General features: G+C 44.7%; 1 protein-coding gene across 1 annotated transcript in view; it reads right to left on the bottom strand.

The window, feature by feature from the left end:
• Positions 1-17,060, bottom strand: part of ITPR1 (inositol 1,4,5-trisphosphate receptor type 1) — a 1,533,308-nt gene that overhangs the window by 886,374 nt on the left and 629,874 nt on the right. The window lies entirely within an intron of this gene.

Genomic DNA, 17,060 nt, shown 5'->3' with positions numbered 1-17,060 from the left:
GGAGATTCTGATTGCATTGTGCTGAATACACTTTAAAGGAAACCTTCTTTTACACTCTAGCAATGTGTCCAAAAAGTGACATTTACAATTTTAATCAGACTGTCAAGTTAGCTGAAGAGTGGGGGATAGCCTTAGCAGTTCTCGGATGGTTCTGCTTCTACGGTAACTGAAGGATGGTGAGGTCTAAGCGCTTAGTGGTTTATGGGGCACCGCAAAAAGTTAGAGGGCAACACATTTATAGAACGTGGGCTTACCCACAGGTCTACATGGGCAGCTGAGTGTTTCAAATAAAACAGACTACATAGAACCCGCTAAAATGCAGAGGAGCTGTATTGATAAAAGGTACTAAAGGAAAACTACCCATTATTTTATGGTTCCGGGTAGAGTTTTTAGCGTCTTAAAAAAGCTAGATGTTTGGACGGCATCTGTTTTAGTGAGGCAGTTCCACGTTCTGGATCCTCGTCAAGACAAAGTATGAAGGTTTTAGATTTTTTTTTTGTAATAGGAATTTCAATAAACAGTCCATTTGCTTGTGAACTGTGCTTCTTAGACTGGATGGGAGACTTAGGCAAGTTGCTACATGCGTGCAGCAATAAAGTTTTAAATTAATTCTGGCCAGTGAAGATTGCTTAAGAAGTGTGGTGCAGAATGATTTTTCACTCCCTTGGCCAGGTGTGTAGCAGATTGTAACAAGAATAGTACACCAGTGCGCATCATATATAGTCACTTTTATCCTTTGCACTTTAATCCTTTGCGCAATTTAGCACTCCTTATCCATCACTGTTCTTTCTCGGAATCGACTATCATAATGATAGAGTCGATAAAGAGTGCTAAATTGCGCAAAGGATAAAAGTGACTATATATGATGTGCACTGGTGTACTATTCTTGGTATTGACTCTCTGCAACAATTCTTGCTGGGCAGGAGGTCTTTGTGGATGCTCTAGGTGGATGCGCATCAAACACCAAAGTTGCACTCAATATTCAGTTCAGAAAAACTTTATTTCGGTCAGTACGACCTAAAAAAGTGCAACTCCTAAAATCATATACAACATTGCTCACAAATATCAAGCTGAGACATTAAAAAATGCATTCCAACTGTCTTCAAACCTCGTGAATAAAAGGCTAGTCAATAGGGATACTATAAGCAGACGAGCTATACAATTACATATCGGGAAGTGCATGATACAATAAATGAATAAATAGTTAAAAAACAGGAGTAATCTGTAGGGGGAATTAAAACCATGGCACAATAAAAACTTGATCGTGGTTTATACAATTGTTAAAAAAAATTACATTAAAATCGTTGCTACATGCCCTAGGCCTCATAAGATAATTTCAGTAGAGCCCTTCCAGTGCACCACATGGAAAACAAGAATCTGGAGACTGAAAACACGATTGGGATGCTAAGATCAGATTTCAGTATCCGAAATGCCTCCAGATAGTGCCTGCTGCCAATGTTTCTGCAGATCTGGACCAACCAGCGTTTCCGAGCCTTGTGATAGCCGGGGCAGCCAAAAAACATGCTGCACTGATTAGTCAGTGAAACGACAGGCGGGGCACTGTACCTTTTGGTCCTTGCTCCACTTTACCGTATAACGGAGCGGAAGGACCCCAAACCTAAATTGTAGGAAAAGCTTTCTTGCCTCCACCGGTGAAATCAGGTCTAGTATTGACTCAAAGCGGGCAACATCCTTAACTTCCAGGAAGGCTAAGGATATTATGCCCGTCTTGGGGCAAGAATGTAGTTGAGCCCTTCTATATTCTTCATGCTGGGTCTTAATTTGCTTCCTTGTGGTTTGGGGGCAGGCACGATCTGGCTCCGTCCAACAATCACCCAGGCCCATATTGGTCAGTAGAGATTTTATGTGTACAAACCAAGGAAGTGTAACTGCAGCCTGGGCTGACATAACCTCCAATAACTCCTCCCTGTATGTCAGTAGTTCAGGAGTGGACCAAAGGCGACGCCAATACAATATAGGTCTTAGACTCGAAGTGTCTGCTATCGCCATCAAACCTGAATCTAATCGTAACGGAATCAATGAGGTACTCGTTGGTAATCTGTACAACTGAATTGATTTTCTACTTTTAGAAGGGAACCTAGTTTGGAATGACCCCATAACTCGGCGCCATATAATGCGCCCCCTCGCGCTTGGGCCTTATAGATTTCTAGAGCTGGGCAAAGTGTTCACTTACTTGATCTACTAAAGACCTTCATTATGCCACCTGTCGATTGAGCTAATTTTAGTGTACTCAGTGATATGATCCCCCCCCCCAATCCAGATTTTCAGTAATGGTGAGACCCAGATAAATGAAGGATGAAACTCTTTCCAAGGGTTTCCCATTTAATTAAGGGTTAGGACGAGAGCTTTTTGAGCTGTTGGACGCCATGTATTTAGTTTTCTGAAAATGTATATCTAAACATTTCCTTACAGAACAGCTCAAATTTATCTAGGACCCTCTGAATCCCCATGGGTGATTTTGAAGCCAAAAGAGTGTCATCAGCAAACATCATTGCTGAAATTCGGCGGGACTCTAGCTTAGGGGCATCAAGGTCTTTCACAGTTGCCAGTTCATCGATCAGCCCATTAATATAAAGACTAAATAGCGTCGGTGCTAAGACGCATCCCTGCCGTACACCACTTTTAATTATTGGAGCTGTGAGTTTTCCATCCTTTCCAAATCTTATTGGGGCATAGTTATCTTCATGCAATCTCTTAAGAAGTTGGATCAGATATACCGGGACCCACATCTCGATAAGAATATACCATAGCTTTTCCAGTGGCACCAGGTCTAATGCCGACCTCAGGTCTACAAAAATTAGGTATAAGCTACCCCCCTGAAGGCAGACGGTCTTCCAGTACAAGAGCTGTAGTCTTGGTACTTGGTCCAGGGTTATCTTTTCCCTGAACCCCACTTTGAGGGGGGACAGTACCCCTTTTTCTTCCATCCAGGATTGTAGCCTGGCTAGCAAGACCCTCGCAAATAGTTTTTGGGATATGTCTATTAGGCTTATAGGTCTATAGTTTGTTGGCAAGAGTGGGGATCCTTTTTTGAAAATTGGAATTATCTCCGCTCCCAGCCAGCTGGATGGTATCTTCATGCCCTGTATTATAGCATTAAAAAGTCCACAAAAATACGGGGTCCAGATGGCTGGTTGACTCCTATATAGGTCCCCAGGAATCTTATCCAGACCTGGGGCTTTACCTGGTGCTATTTTTAGCAATGCGCCCTCAGTCTCCTTTAGGGTTATAAATATACTTAGGCTACTACCTGGGTATACTTCATGTTCTGGGCTTCTTTCAGTGCCAATCCAGGCCAGTGCCAATTCCATAGGGGGCCGGGCAGTTGAGGATCCCTCAAAGTCCTTTTCATCGGCATAGAGGGTTTCGAAGGGCACCCGCCATACCTCTTCGTCCAGGTTTGATTCTATTGCGGATTGGGGGTAGGAGCACCTGTGTTAACAATACTCCAAAACGTCCTCATATCTCTATCCCCCAAGGCCGTTTTGAGTGAATCCCAGTTTTCCCTTTCCCATCGCTGTTTAGCTTTTTGGACCGTTGCTTTGTATGACTTTCTTGTGGTTTTAATAAGGGGGTAATTTTTACCTTTGATAGATACCACAAGTGCCTTTTTGGCCCTACGACATTCGCTGTTGTACCAAGGGTGACTAGGGGGCCTGCTCGGTCTAGGGGCAGCATTAGGGTAAAAGAAGGCAAATTATACATCCCTTAGTTTGCTATAGTTTGTATCAACTGCTCCCAAATCTAGGACCGCACTGCTTTGCTGTAATACTGTTGCCTCTTCAAACAGGAATAAGCGCTTCATACAAATTACTCATCTTATCCTGTGATTGGAGGAAACTGGTCCACCGCACTTTCCTCCTACAGCTTGAAGTGGTTAAGCCAAGGTCGATAGGGTCAGCTATGGGAGTATTTTGAGGATTGAAGGCTTTTATTTCCATTATTAGGGCATGATGATCACTGTCCACTCGTGTAGTAATATTAAAATTAATCATCCTGTCCCAGGAGTTTGTATCAATTAAAATATAATCTAATATATACCCACGTTTCTTGCTATAGAAGGTATAGCCGTTAGATAAATCAGAGCATGATCTCCCATTACACGCTCTTAATGAGTGTCTTAAAACAAGGCAGTTCATCTGGATTGCTAAGGGGGACCAATTTTTCACTAGTGGACATCTTGATTATGGAATTGCCAGAAAGATCCTCATCCCCTATGTTTTCAAGTGACCAGCCCTCAAGGGGCTCAAACTGGCAATTAAAGTCCCCGCCAACAATAACCGTTTGATTTGGGTCTATAAGGCATAAAAATGTAGATAAGGCCTCTACCGTGTTAGATTCTTTACCCCTAGGGGTCGGTCTATACTATTAATTAGAGTAACGGGAGGCTTAGAGCAAAACTGTAGTTGGACACATAGAAGGTCCAAGGAGCCTGTTTCAAGTTGTACAGCCTTGCAACCTAGGTGGATCCCTATACAGGTCATAAGCACCCCAGACGGTCTCCCTACACCACCTGTTGTGGCTGGGATGCTAAAGGTAGCATAACCAGGGTTAGTTACCTCCTCACAAGCCCAAGTCTCTTGGAACATGCAAAGCTCATGTTGACTGATGAAAGACCCCCAGTCAGGGTCACCCAGTTTGTTTTTAATACCTGCCACATTCCAAGACAAAATCTTAGTTACTTGTCTGTCTTGTGGGGGAGTTTTGGGCGACATTATAATAGGTGACTTCGGTGGGGAAGTTGTCACGCTGGTATGGACCTTGTAGTTGGATGAGATTCAGGATTTTCCCACTGGGCACATACTCCGCTAGGGGTAGTACTACTGATGCTAGTGGAGCCGCTCATGCTTCTACTAGCTAGACCGTCCCTGTTACGAGAATATGCTCGACTACACTTAGTCCATCGCTCCTGAGGTGAAGGGGGGTTACTCTCCTTATTGCAAGGTGCATCTCCATTTAGTCAGTCCACCCCGTCTAATGGGCTAAATCTGTTACCTGTCGGGATATTAAAACAAGGATGGGTAATCCAATGTGCTTCTCGTGTGAGTGGTGTATAGTTTGTAGATAAAGGTCTCCTACCCATCCTCTGGTAATAATTGAATTTTCGTGGTCTGTTTGGAGGATAGAAGTAACTTAAATGAAGTGGTAAAATGCTACCAGAGTTCCTCCCGTACTCGGTTGCTAAAATGCTTTGTGCTCTTAGGATTCATAAAATTAATTATATGCATTCCCCTGGTATGTCTTTGCTTCGCTCACCTATCCAACCCACCCTACTAGTTAGGATCTCATCCGAAATCTCATACCCCTGGTTGCGGTTATTCACTAGCCAGTTAACACATTTATTCTTCAGTTCTTGGTGGGATTCCGACAGACCCTCTCTTACGGCCGGTGCCCCTGCAAGCACCACTACATAATGAGTTGAGGCCGGTGGGAGATTGATATTTGGTGGACCATAAGTTTTATTTTTATGGGCCAAAGCTAAACCAGTTCCTTGGGCATCCTTTCTTGGAGATTTCTGGGCTTCCCTATTTTGTTGTGAGCATTGGTCGACTAGTATTCACTGCGCTTGCTTGTGCCGGAGGAGTTACGAAATCATTCAGCCTCCTGACCTGTTGGGCGTTAGCCTGACTTATAGTGGGGATTTGTTCTATAGCTATTGTAACCGGGTCGGCCAAGTGATTATCCCCATTAGCCTGCTGGCATGCTCGGTATTCTAAATTGGGAATAGACTCATTTGTCTCTTTAGGTTTTAGGAAATGGTCCACCCTAACAGATAGCCCATCTATCCTTTCCATTAGATGACAAAGTTCCTCCTTGATGATAGCCCTCACTTGAATGTGTAGATTCACCAGTGATGACACCCACCCAGGCTGTTAGTTAGTATAATCATTAGACGCCCGTGCGGTGTTATCATCCCTGGGCCCTTCTACTGAAATGGGAACTTCTTGTTGTTTTTTCCGTCCAACTGGTGGTTTTACTTTGCGCTTTGTCCTAACTATTACTTCTGCCCGGTTGCTTCCTAGTAACGACCTCAGGTGACTATGGTAGACTCTAGTTCTACTATTGGGGCGTTTGGAAGCTCTATAGGTGTTACCTCTGTATCTACAGTAGGGCTATGTGTCGGGGTCACTAGATCAAGGTTTGGAGTTATGGATAGTCGTCTCTGTCCTTTCTATTTCTGTGGCGACGGCACCCAGGGCTTTCACCAACATCCGGTCAATTGAAGTGGGTTTGGTTTTGGCACGGGTGCCACTTGCTTCTTTTCCACACAAACCCATTTCACAAATTTATGACAGGTATGCTGCAGCTAAATAATTGACCCACTAAACAGACTAATCAAGATATGGCTACACAATATAAACTTTTTGGATGGGCAATCATGCGTCCGAGCTCTAGAGATATGGGGTTGTGGTTAAAACAATATACCCAATTTAAGATGTTAAACAGTACTTTTTTTTGTCATGGGCATATAGTACAGATGTTAGGGAGGGTGCCCAGCCCAGCATCTTCCTGCCGCTATCGGGCACGGACGGGGCCGGGCAGCGCTGGGGCACGCCCGCGCGCGTTCCGCGCTGCGGAAGAGCCTGCCCGGTTTTGAGGTCTCCCGGCGCTCTGCGCCGACATCATTGATAGCACGACGCGCAAGGCCCTCTGGGTAACGTAGACCTGGGCCTCGCATGTGCACCCGACAACCTGATCCTCCTCCGAGTGCAGGCAATGGAGGGAGAGGTAGGGACTGGCGTAGAGTAGCGGTGCTGGCTCACGATGATGGCACCCACAGATGGTGACAGATGGCCGTTCCCCTCACGGCTAACTCCGGTGAGTATGCGTCCCGCGCTGCGGGAGAGCCTGCCCGGTTTTGTGGTCTCCTGGCGCTCTGCGCCGACGTCACTGATAGCGTGACGCGTGAGGCCCTCTGGGTAACGTAGTTCTGGGCCTCGCGTGTGCACCCGACAACCTGCTCCCCCTCCGAGTGCAGGCAATGGAGGGAGAGCTAGGACTGGCATAGAGTAGCGGTGCTGGGTCACGATGATGGCCCCCACAGATGGTGATAGATGGCCTGTCCCCTCACGGCTAACTCCGGTGAGTATGCGTCCCTACTCAATATTGAATGTGTTGATCTTGAAACTGTGGTGGAAGTGGACTTGATTAAGAGAACGTAAATTGATGTGCAGGTCATTATAGCAAATACACCCTTCTTTGTATTGTGCAGCAGATTGTAAGATGGCTCTATGTATGACAGAACCAGAGGCTGTACCACGGTTGTGACTGACTCTGCCCGTGAGATGCTGGCTTGAGCTTCTTTAAGACGTGGAACATTTGAAATGCATTAGCAGGTAAAAAGTTTATAAAGCAGCGCAAGGATGGAGAAGGATGAGTGAGCCTACTTGGGCCCAGCCTTCATAGCATGGTAGTGTTTTGCAACCTTTGAACACAGGAGGTTCCGATTGGAAATTTTCATGAGTGGAGTTTGTGAATCAGTAGTTCATAAGTCTCTAGTGAGGGGGGAAAGAAAAAAGGCAGGCTTTTTTTGGACCAGCAGTCCAGCATGGGAGTCAGTTGACAAGAGAAATCGTAAATTGCTAGAAGTAAGCCAGAAAAGAATGATGCCACAGATATTGTAAGCCAGCTGGTAAACACAGCCTTTAATTTTCTCAGGGGTTTCTTAGCAGAAAGCCTATTGCATCGCAGAGCGACTTTCTGGTGAGCCAACCTGTTGTCTATGCAACTTAAGATCAGTTCAAGATTTAATGCTTGATCTGTAATTCGGCTTCATGCCCTATAAAATAATGAAACTTTACAACTAAACGTTTTTTTTCTTGTGCAGAGAAGCTGGTGCCTGCTACCTAGGCCACACTTCTCTGTACAGCTCACACTGGATGTAGCCTAAGTATGCAAGCACAATATACAAATACGACAGACTAAACTCAGCCTCCCAAGACAGTAACAGTGGCACGAATAACTATGGACACACTCCACAAGAAAGATTAAAATAGGACAGGGCAGTGGGAAGGTTTGGGGAAAAAAAAATCAAACTTCAAAACTCACTAACTCATTGAGACGTGTCTCCATTCAAGCTACCTTCTGCTCCTTGTATCTAAAACAAAGGCCATGAGTAGGATCATTTTCAAGCCTTCGCTAAGTGATTGTAGGAGTAAACATTGATCTTTTGGATGTCAAGGAAAGGCACAAACCATAGCAAAGATGCTCTTCCCAGTATCATCTGAAAAACTTCCACATGCAATGAAAAGTATTCCTCAGAAGTGTCCTAATTGTAGGCTAGCTGCTGCTCCTTTTAACCACAGCGTATTTGATTTAGCTATCTTTTTGATTCTACTGTGACATGGGTGCACTATTCTGTTGCTCTTTTCCTTCACCCGCTTCCCTCAAATCTTGCTCCACTGCAATCCTAGTCTGGGCAGACAGGACCAGTTGTGCAAATGTTGGAGACACAGTTTAGGTTCTAGCTCCTCCGGGGTTTTCACTCATCCCATGATATTGTTAAGATCACTTCTGCCAACCATGTGTTTGTGGCACCCCTTCATTTACCGCAATTCTTCCACTCTCAGTTGAAGTCACTTTGTGGGTTCCCAGTTTTTGAACCTCGCAGTGTTTGGCATACCACTCCTTATTTTAACTTGTGTCTTCCAAGGGTTCATTTTAGCAGCAGTCCATTCTAATCCCTTGACGTGCAAGTGAATAACCAAATTACATTTGATAAAGAAGGGTGGCTTGGCATATCACTAATCGCAATACACTTAAAATCAATAGACTTTGTTGTAAGGTTCTAACCCTAAGTCTAAGAGTGACATGTACATACTGAAGGGCCACTGAAGTCAGTCCTCCAGCTTCTGGGATTGCAATCCCTTTGCTGGCTGTTTTGAGCCACATAGGAGTGCTAGCTGCTATTACAGTGGTACATGTGCAACAGGCATTGGAACACATCTTAGGTGGCATAGACATATCTTATTGGGCGCATGGCTGAAAAATGTATGCTGTCAGAATTAGCAAACCAAGTTACATCCAAAGCGCAGTTAAGTGGGAGAGGTTTGGGAAAAAAGTTTATTATTAAGGACAAAAGTTGTGACTGCACATCATGAGTTAGGCAGACTAAACGTAGATACAGGACAGTCATGATTAAATTGACATGCTGAAATAGAGCTATTCCAAACCAAGTGAGTGACAGCAGTTGTATGATATAACAAAGGACAAAAACATTGTGGGTCCTTGAAGATTATATATTGGTACACTTGTTTAGTAAACCTACATTTACCGATATACACTTACATTCACAATATTTTATCAATATTTTTGCCACACTATTTTGACCCAACGATATTCTGTTGTGGATATTTTGGTGATATATTGGGGCAGGACACCTCATCAGAAGAGTTTCAGGTTAACCTTTCAGCAAGACAGACTAAATGGAAGATGAAAACAGCCAAGAGATGGTCATGGTACAAAGAATATTTCTTCACTTTCAGTGGGGTTGCTAGGCCGACTGATGGAGACCTACAAGTAGTGTCAGCAAAGCATGAAATACTAGGGAAGGCATCTGCTGAAGTGAAAGGCAAGCTGTAGGAACGAGACATTTACTTGTCAGAACTTTTACCCCATCAATAATCGACATTCTTTCCTGAAATTAGGACGCATTTAGAAAAAAGATTAGCATAATTATAAACTAGGGGTGTTTAGCTCAATTCAATATTAACACTGCTAGGTCGCCATTATGTGGTAAAGCTACATTCTGTGCTGGCGGCTTACATTAAAGAAGCCCATTCATAATCGGAATTGGTCACAGTAGGGGTGGACACAACATGGCAGATGCTGAAATTAGTTATTTTCTTACACCTGCTAAAAATGCATATTAGAATTAATTACATGTTATGTTAATTAATTTGTAAAGCGCATCTGTTACCCGAAGGTGTCCTGGCGCTATCTGCTATCTCTAGCAGAAGTGGGTTGCTGGATCAAAGAGAGGTTCTAAAACAACCAAGTTTTAAGCATTTTTCCGAAGGGGAGTAATTCAGTACAGCTCCTCAGATGAACGGGGAGCTGGTTCCAAAGTCTCGCTGCACCTACCACAAAGCTCTTACCACCCCACCAAGCCTTTTTCACTGGTGGTACTCTTACTCATTTCTTAGCTGATTAGCGCAGAGTTCTAGATGGTAAATACAATTGAAATCGGTCCTGAAGATAGTGTGGACCCTGATTATGAAGTGACCTAAAGACAAGGCACAAAGATTTAAAATGTATCCGTTGTCTAACCGGTAACCAATGAAGTTAACAAATCTCACTAGAGATGGGGGAACATTTAGGTAAGCCGGAAATCAGCCTGGCAGCAGTATTCTGCAGCAGCTGAAGCCTCTGCAACAGCCTCTCTTGGATGTTTAGATAGAGGCAGCTGCAATAATCAAGTCTTGACATGACAAGTGCCGTGACCACAGTCTGCCGACTCTCCTTGGGTAAGAAAGCGAGAATTTTCTTAGTGGTTCTAATGGTGAACATCGTAGAAGAAACCACAGCATTGATTTGTTTCCTCATATCAAGTTTCTCATCCAGATAAACACCCAGGTTTTTCACCTGTGTAGAGGGAACAGGTAGAGGTCCCAGGGAGTCTGGCCAGCATTTTGGGGTCCAAATATTAATGAAATTACCAAATAGGATGACCTCAGTCTTGTCTGAGTTTAATTTCAGACAATTACTGGCCATCCAAGATCCAACTGCTTCCATACAATCATGTAATTTGTGGCTAAACGCCCCTTCTAGTCCGGGAAAGAGGGATACCACTATCTGTGTATCATCCGCATAAGATGTAAGCTGGAACCCGTAAGATCTTATCAGTGGGGCCAGGGATGATACATACACATTGAATAAAGTTGGACTTGGTGATGAGCCCTGAGGGACCCCACAAGGCAGATGAAAAGGAGTTGAGCAGAAGTCTCCAAGGGCTACTATCTGCCTACGTGCAGCAAGGAATGATTTTAAAACCTTCCAGGCAGAATTTTTTTAATCCGCAGGCTGAAAAACGGTCCATCAACAGAGCGTGATGAACCGTGTCAAACGCTGCGGAGAGGTCAAGCATAATCATTGCTGCTTTACCCCCCTGATCTAGCGTTTTCCTAATCTCATCAGTAGATTTTATGAGAGCAGTTCCAGTACTGTGACCCTCCCGAAAGCCATATTGAGTACAATCAAGTACCTCAGCCTCATACAAGTAGCTGCTCAGATGTCTATTTATCCATTTTTCCAGCATTTTTGCTGGGAAAGGTAGGGGAGAGATAGGCCTAAAGTTAGGGACATCTGTAGAATCCAAATTTAGTTTTTTTAGCAGTGGAATCAAGGAAGCCGTCTTCCAATATACTGGGAAACTGCCCTCCCCCAGTACCCTATTAACAAGCATTTGCAATGCAATCGGTTTCGCCTTTGGGCCCTTTTAAGTATTTAACGATGCAGCGCATTTTCGCACTTGCATCCTGAAGTATTTATAACAACCATTTGTACCTCTAAGAAAGAAAGCACACTTCAGTGTGTAAAAAAAAACTATGAAAACATATTGATACTGCCTCTGCAGCGCTGTGCAGTAACAGACACCAATGCTACCATCCTATTTCTTCTGCAATTGCAGACTACTTGCCCTTTGTAAAGCTGCTGTGAGAGGGACACAAATCGGTTGGAGCTATGCCCACCACAAATTTGTAACGATCCATAGCAGAAATAGTCTTTGAAATGCCTCTATAGTTGGCTATGTTCCAAAAATCCCACGGGCCTACAGTAAACATCACTCAAAGATGATCCTTATTATTTCCTTCCTATCACCATTTTTAAATTATCCGTACTCTACCCTAGTCTGCATTTACTAACAGCAATTCAAAGTACTTTATCCCTCAACCCCCTCACGTATTTGGAGATGCACTCACCTGATAATGAAGAAAATGGTGGCTTAGTGAATTAATATTTGCCCAGGAACACATCATTTGAAACTAGTTTATGGGTCAAGAGCATTCCAATTAGGTCTAGTAGATTATTTAAGTCACTAGACCTGCAGGCCTTTTAACAGTTTTAGGATTTTTCGAGACTGATACCTAAAACAATCTCTGGAGTTTACAAGCTCACATCAGCAGCGGATTTCACATGAGAAGTCCACTTAAGTCTGGAAGACCTTGAGCGACTAAGTAGTAAAATGTCAAAAGCATTTTACAAACCAAATCAATAAAATAAAAAGTAAAGTCCATAATTCATAGAGAAAAACCTCAACTATGCTGGTCAATAACTCATTTTCTTATTTCATCACTTTTAATAGAAGTAGCATATAGTTCATAAGAATAAACCACAAGATTCAAGCGGCTGACCAGGAATCATTGAGACAAGGGCTAAATCCTCCAGTGTTAAACTCTGCCTAGTCCTAGACCAACGCCAAATTGAGTTCAGTCCAAAAGTGCCTGGATATTGTTCGGTCTAGTGTAGCGCTTAACAAATGTTCCCACTTGCTCTGTGAGGCAATGATGATGTGGCTTAAAGGTCAGAGCTGCCGACTTTGGCGCTGGGAAACCAAGTTGAAGTATCGGCGTCGGATCAACATCCTGTGATTCTGGGCGAATCAGTTAATCTCCCTGTACCTAAAAAAGAAATATGTCCTAGTGCTAATGTAACTGTTGCTTACGTAAAGCGTCCCAATTTCTTCTGGGCATGTTGGCGCTAAATAAAAAAGTGCAGAAACGAGTACAGCTGCCTTAGCTCCATATCCCTCTTATTGCTATGTACTATATCGTGGTACCAGCTTGTGTCTGCACCCACCCTTCAACCTGCGGCGCTCAGCACAATGGGAGGTACTCACTGGTTGTGGTAGCCCAGAGGGTCCGAGAGGCACAGCTCCGAGATCTCCATAAGTCCAGATAGGGCATCCCCAGGCAGACGATCGGGCACGGGGCTCCGTGGGTGTTGAGGCGCCAGCTGGGAGGAGTGGGATGGTTTCAGGGAGCTCCGGATATAAGGGGGGGTTTCAGGCAGAGGGGAATCAAACACTGAGGTGGACAGCGCCTAGTTATTAAACAAGCATTTCCCCACACCCCCGCACTCCACGAGGCTCCTGTAGACCCTCTTCCAGTGTGAGATGCACGATTTTAAGCCACATAGTGTTCTTGTGGCTGTCCCCCGCCTGAACTGCGCCTGGGCTGCTCACTCTTAGGGCTGGCTGCAGCTGTTATTTCCAGTTTTATCTAGCCCAATCTTGCCACGAAGATGTCAGAGTGCTTTACATGAGCACCAGTTGCCTTCCAGACAAGACAGGCACATTATTGTGTTAGGCACGGGAGATAACGTGATTTGCCCAAAATCACAGGATGCTTGCGCGTCTCCACCGAGACTCGAACCTGCTTCCCCAGCACCAATGGCGGCCACTGTGAGAGAGGGGCATAGGTCACGCCCACTTTCGTTCTACAACAAGCCTGCCTGTATTGCACCGAGGGGTTAAAGCAAAGCATGGCTCCGGAAAAACTTCATCAGATGCCATCGGGCTGATGTGTGTATCAGGAAAGAAAGTTAAGACGTCTTCATTGTAAAAAGCACACGTTAAAGACAACAGCCATTTACCACTGGATCAAGCATGTAGAGAGAACGGTATGCTGCTTTCGAGGGAGAGCTGATGGTTCAGTTGTGAGAGCTGCCGACTGGGGAGTTGTGGACCAGTGTTAGAGCCTTGTCTTCGGCTCAACCCATTTAGTAGCAAATACTTTAAATGAACAAATAAACGGACGCAATTATTAGCAAATACTTTAAATTAACATGTTAAAAAGAAAATTATATGTGTGCGCCTGCCTCGAAGTAAAACAAGTCAGGACCCGGGCCGGCAGCCAATCACAGCGCGGCAAGGGGAATGACGTCAAGGGGGTGTCCCGGGCAGGCAGCCAATCACAGCGCGGCCCGGGACACACAGCAAAAAGGGGCGGGGCTTAAAAAAAAGACCCAGAAACGCCCCCGAATCACGTTTTCACGGGGAAAGCGTGATTGACAGCCAATCTCTTCCAATGGCTAGCCTCCATTTATGGAGCTAGCCAATGGAAGACAGAGGCGGGACCAAAGCCCCATATGTAGGACATAAGATTTCGCCCTGGGCGGAGCAACTGCTACGCAGTTGCTACGGCCAGGGCGAAACCTAAAAAGGGGAGTCAGTGCTGATGTAAATACATGAGGAATCAGTTTGGCTATTTTGACAGGACAGGGGTCATAAGGATAGCCAGATTTCAAATTTTGCAAAAGTGTAGCCGTATCAGTGTTAGCCATAGCAGGGAATTCCATCAATGCATGTTGACTTTGCGGGATTAGATTTATGTCCCCATCTGATTCATAAGAGGGACCATTGTTGGCAATAATGAAAGTTGAAAAAATAACTTCGACTGTCTACGAAATGCTTAGCAATTTTGTCACATAGTTCCTGACTCTCTACTACTTTTGACGAATGAGGATTGGCCAGTTGACAGACAATTTTAAAGAGTTCCTTTGCTGAGTTTTCAGCTAATTTAATTTGGCTCGCGAAGTACTCTTGCTTAGCTGTAAGCAACAATTGCTTATATGCCTGTAAACTATCTTTATGTTTAATTTTGTCCTCGGCCTTTTAGCCCTTCCACCATTCCCGTTCAGAGTATTTGCAAATGCATTTCGGAACCTTTAAATTAGGGGTATACCAAGGGGCAGAAGGTTAGGTCCTTTTACCGTCACAACGCTTTTTGGGGGCGAGCTTATCACAAGCTTTGTTTATCCAATCATTAAAACTAGTGATGGCTGTATCCACCTCGCCCCCTAGAGAAGGAAAGGTAGATTCCAGGAGGTCTGACAGTTCCTTAGCTTCAATCTTATTCCATGCGCGTGAATAGCTAGCTTTTGTGGCTGTTTTCGCCTTATTCTGATTCTCTGCACAGGCTATCTCAAATAGAATGGCCGAATGATCCGACCAAACTACCAGGTACACATCCATCACCGATAGCTGTGGATAGTTTGAAAAAATCCCATCAAGCGTATGTCCCGCTGTGTGGGTGGCTCCTTTAACTATTTGTAAGAGGTCAAGTCCATTCATGAGATCAAGTAGTTCCTTTGTATCTGAATCTACAGGGTCTTCCAGATGGAAGTTGAAGTCGCCCAATATGGAGAAGGATCTGTCGCTTATACCTTCCTCCATCAGATTACACACCAAGTCGGTAAAAGGTTTCCGCAGTCCTGGTGGCCGATATAGCAAAACTCTCCTAAAATTTTCCTTATGTGGGAGGAAGAGGGAGAAGCTCAAGGCTTCACATCCCCCATTAGTGATTGTTTTGAACACAGTTTTAATGGAGTAATGATAGATTACTGCCAGCCCCCCTCCTTTCTTACCCTGCCTGTTGACAGTATGACATAGGAAGCCAGGTGGTGATGCCTCTACAATGTCGGGTCCGGATGCTTCATCCATCCAGGCTTCGGTAATAAATGCCACTTTAGCCCCTAGATCTTCAATCAGGGCAGCGCATTCCGCCCTATGTTTAACCAAAGATCGAGCATTTAAAAGAATCCCTTTTATGCTCTGTGTAGGGTTGTTCCTCCGAACACCTGTTTCCTTCAGTGTCTTATTCCTTACTCTACTAAACATGGGCTTTGGGAGGGTGATGTTACAATGAGGGCAAAACGTTGGGTTGTCTGTAGAATTTTCATATAAAGAAAGACAAGGGCACTCTGGACTCTTACCCACGTTATTCAGTCGTAGTAGCCCACTTCTAGTATAGGCAATAATAGATAGAACTAAAGAATGGTGATGATTAAACCCAGATCAGTTGACTGGGGGTGAGTGTTTGATTTGTTCAAACGCTCCGTCCATCATCCCCTTTTGTATCGCTTTGTTCGCCCTAAGTGTGGCAGGGTATACTCAGACGTGAGTCCCTTGTTCACTTTGCCACTGGATTCAAGATAGCCTGGCTGATGAGTATTATGAATCCGAAACCGGTCCCAGGATGCTTGTTTCCGGTCCAGGGAAGACATGGCTTGGCAGTTCGGGCTGGACTGTTCCCATAAGGCACAGGGTCAGACTGATTTGCATATAGCCATGTCTGAACTGGGGTGGCTGAGTGAACTAAAGAATGGTGATGGATTAAACCCAGATCAGTTGACTGGGGGGGGGGGGGGGGGGTTTGATTTGTTCAAACGCTCCGTCCATCATCCCCTTTTGTATCGCTTTAATAATAGATAGATTATCTGAGCTAGAAGTAGCAGGGGTCGTGGCCCTCGGCCCGGTCCAGGTGCAGACGAGCTCACCTTTGGGACGCCATTGGCGCGCCCGCTGCACGCTTGGGTCATAATTCTTTTATGGAGTATCTGGGCGAGCAACTAGAGCGCTGCCGCCCGAGCCTCCCCAAAATGGCGGCCCCGCTATGCCCAGGACTAATACATCGTGACCGGCAGTGCCCCGAAATCCGCAGTCAATGATCGGTCCTCCTTCAGGTAAGCCCTCCGTTAAAATGAACAGTAGTTTAAAATCAAATAGCAGAAATAATATTTAAAATTACAAAAGTGCAGCGTGACCTAGGAAATCTCGCGGCAGAGCCTCAGGAGCGAGCAATGGATGATCAAAGTACAAAGTGCAGCGTACAATTTTAAAAACCTCCCAGCTGAGCCTCAGGAGTAAGCAGCCTAGGAATATACAGCTGGCTCTGAGGAAGCAAGGTACCTAGGAAAGTTGTGTGATGATGCCCTTGAGAGTGGATTTACCTACAGACGACAAAGGTCTACACTTCCCACCCAGACGGACAACTTAGGGCTGAACCATTGCAAGGTTCCCCTTTAAAGAAACACTAAACAATCACTTCAGCTCAAATTAAACTGTGGCACATGCAGATCAGCAAGGGTTTTAAGTGGGCGAACAAGGAGTGAATTCCTCATACATGCTGTGGTTTGGCACATTATTCCAATACTGAATTCCTAGTTTGTACAGTCCTGGTGTAACCCTCCAGTAACTCTTACATTTTCATGTCTAATCCATCAGTTGACTCACATGATAATGTAATCTTGCAAGTGAT

Source organism: Lissotriton helveticus, chromosome 9, assembly GCF_964261635.1.
Source record: "Lissotriton helveticus chromosome 9, aLisHel1.1, whole genome shotgun sequence".
In the NCBI taxonomy this organism is placed as follows: Eukaryota; Metazoa; Chordata; class Amphibia; order Caudata; family Salamandridae; genus Lissotriton; species Lissotriton helveticus.
Note: the sequence above shows the minus strand (reverse complement) of the source record. Positions and strands in the feature narration are given on the sequence as shown.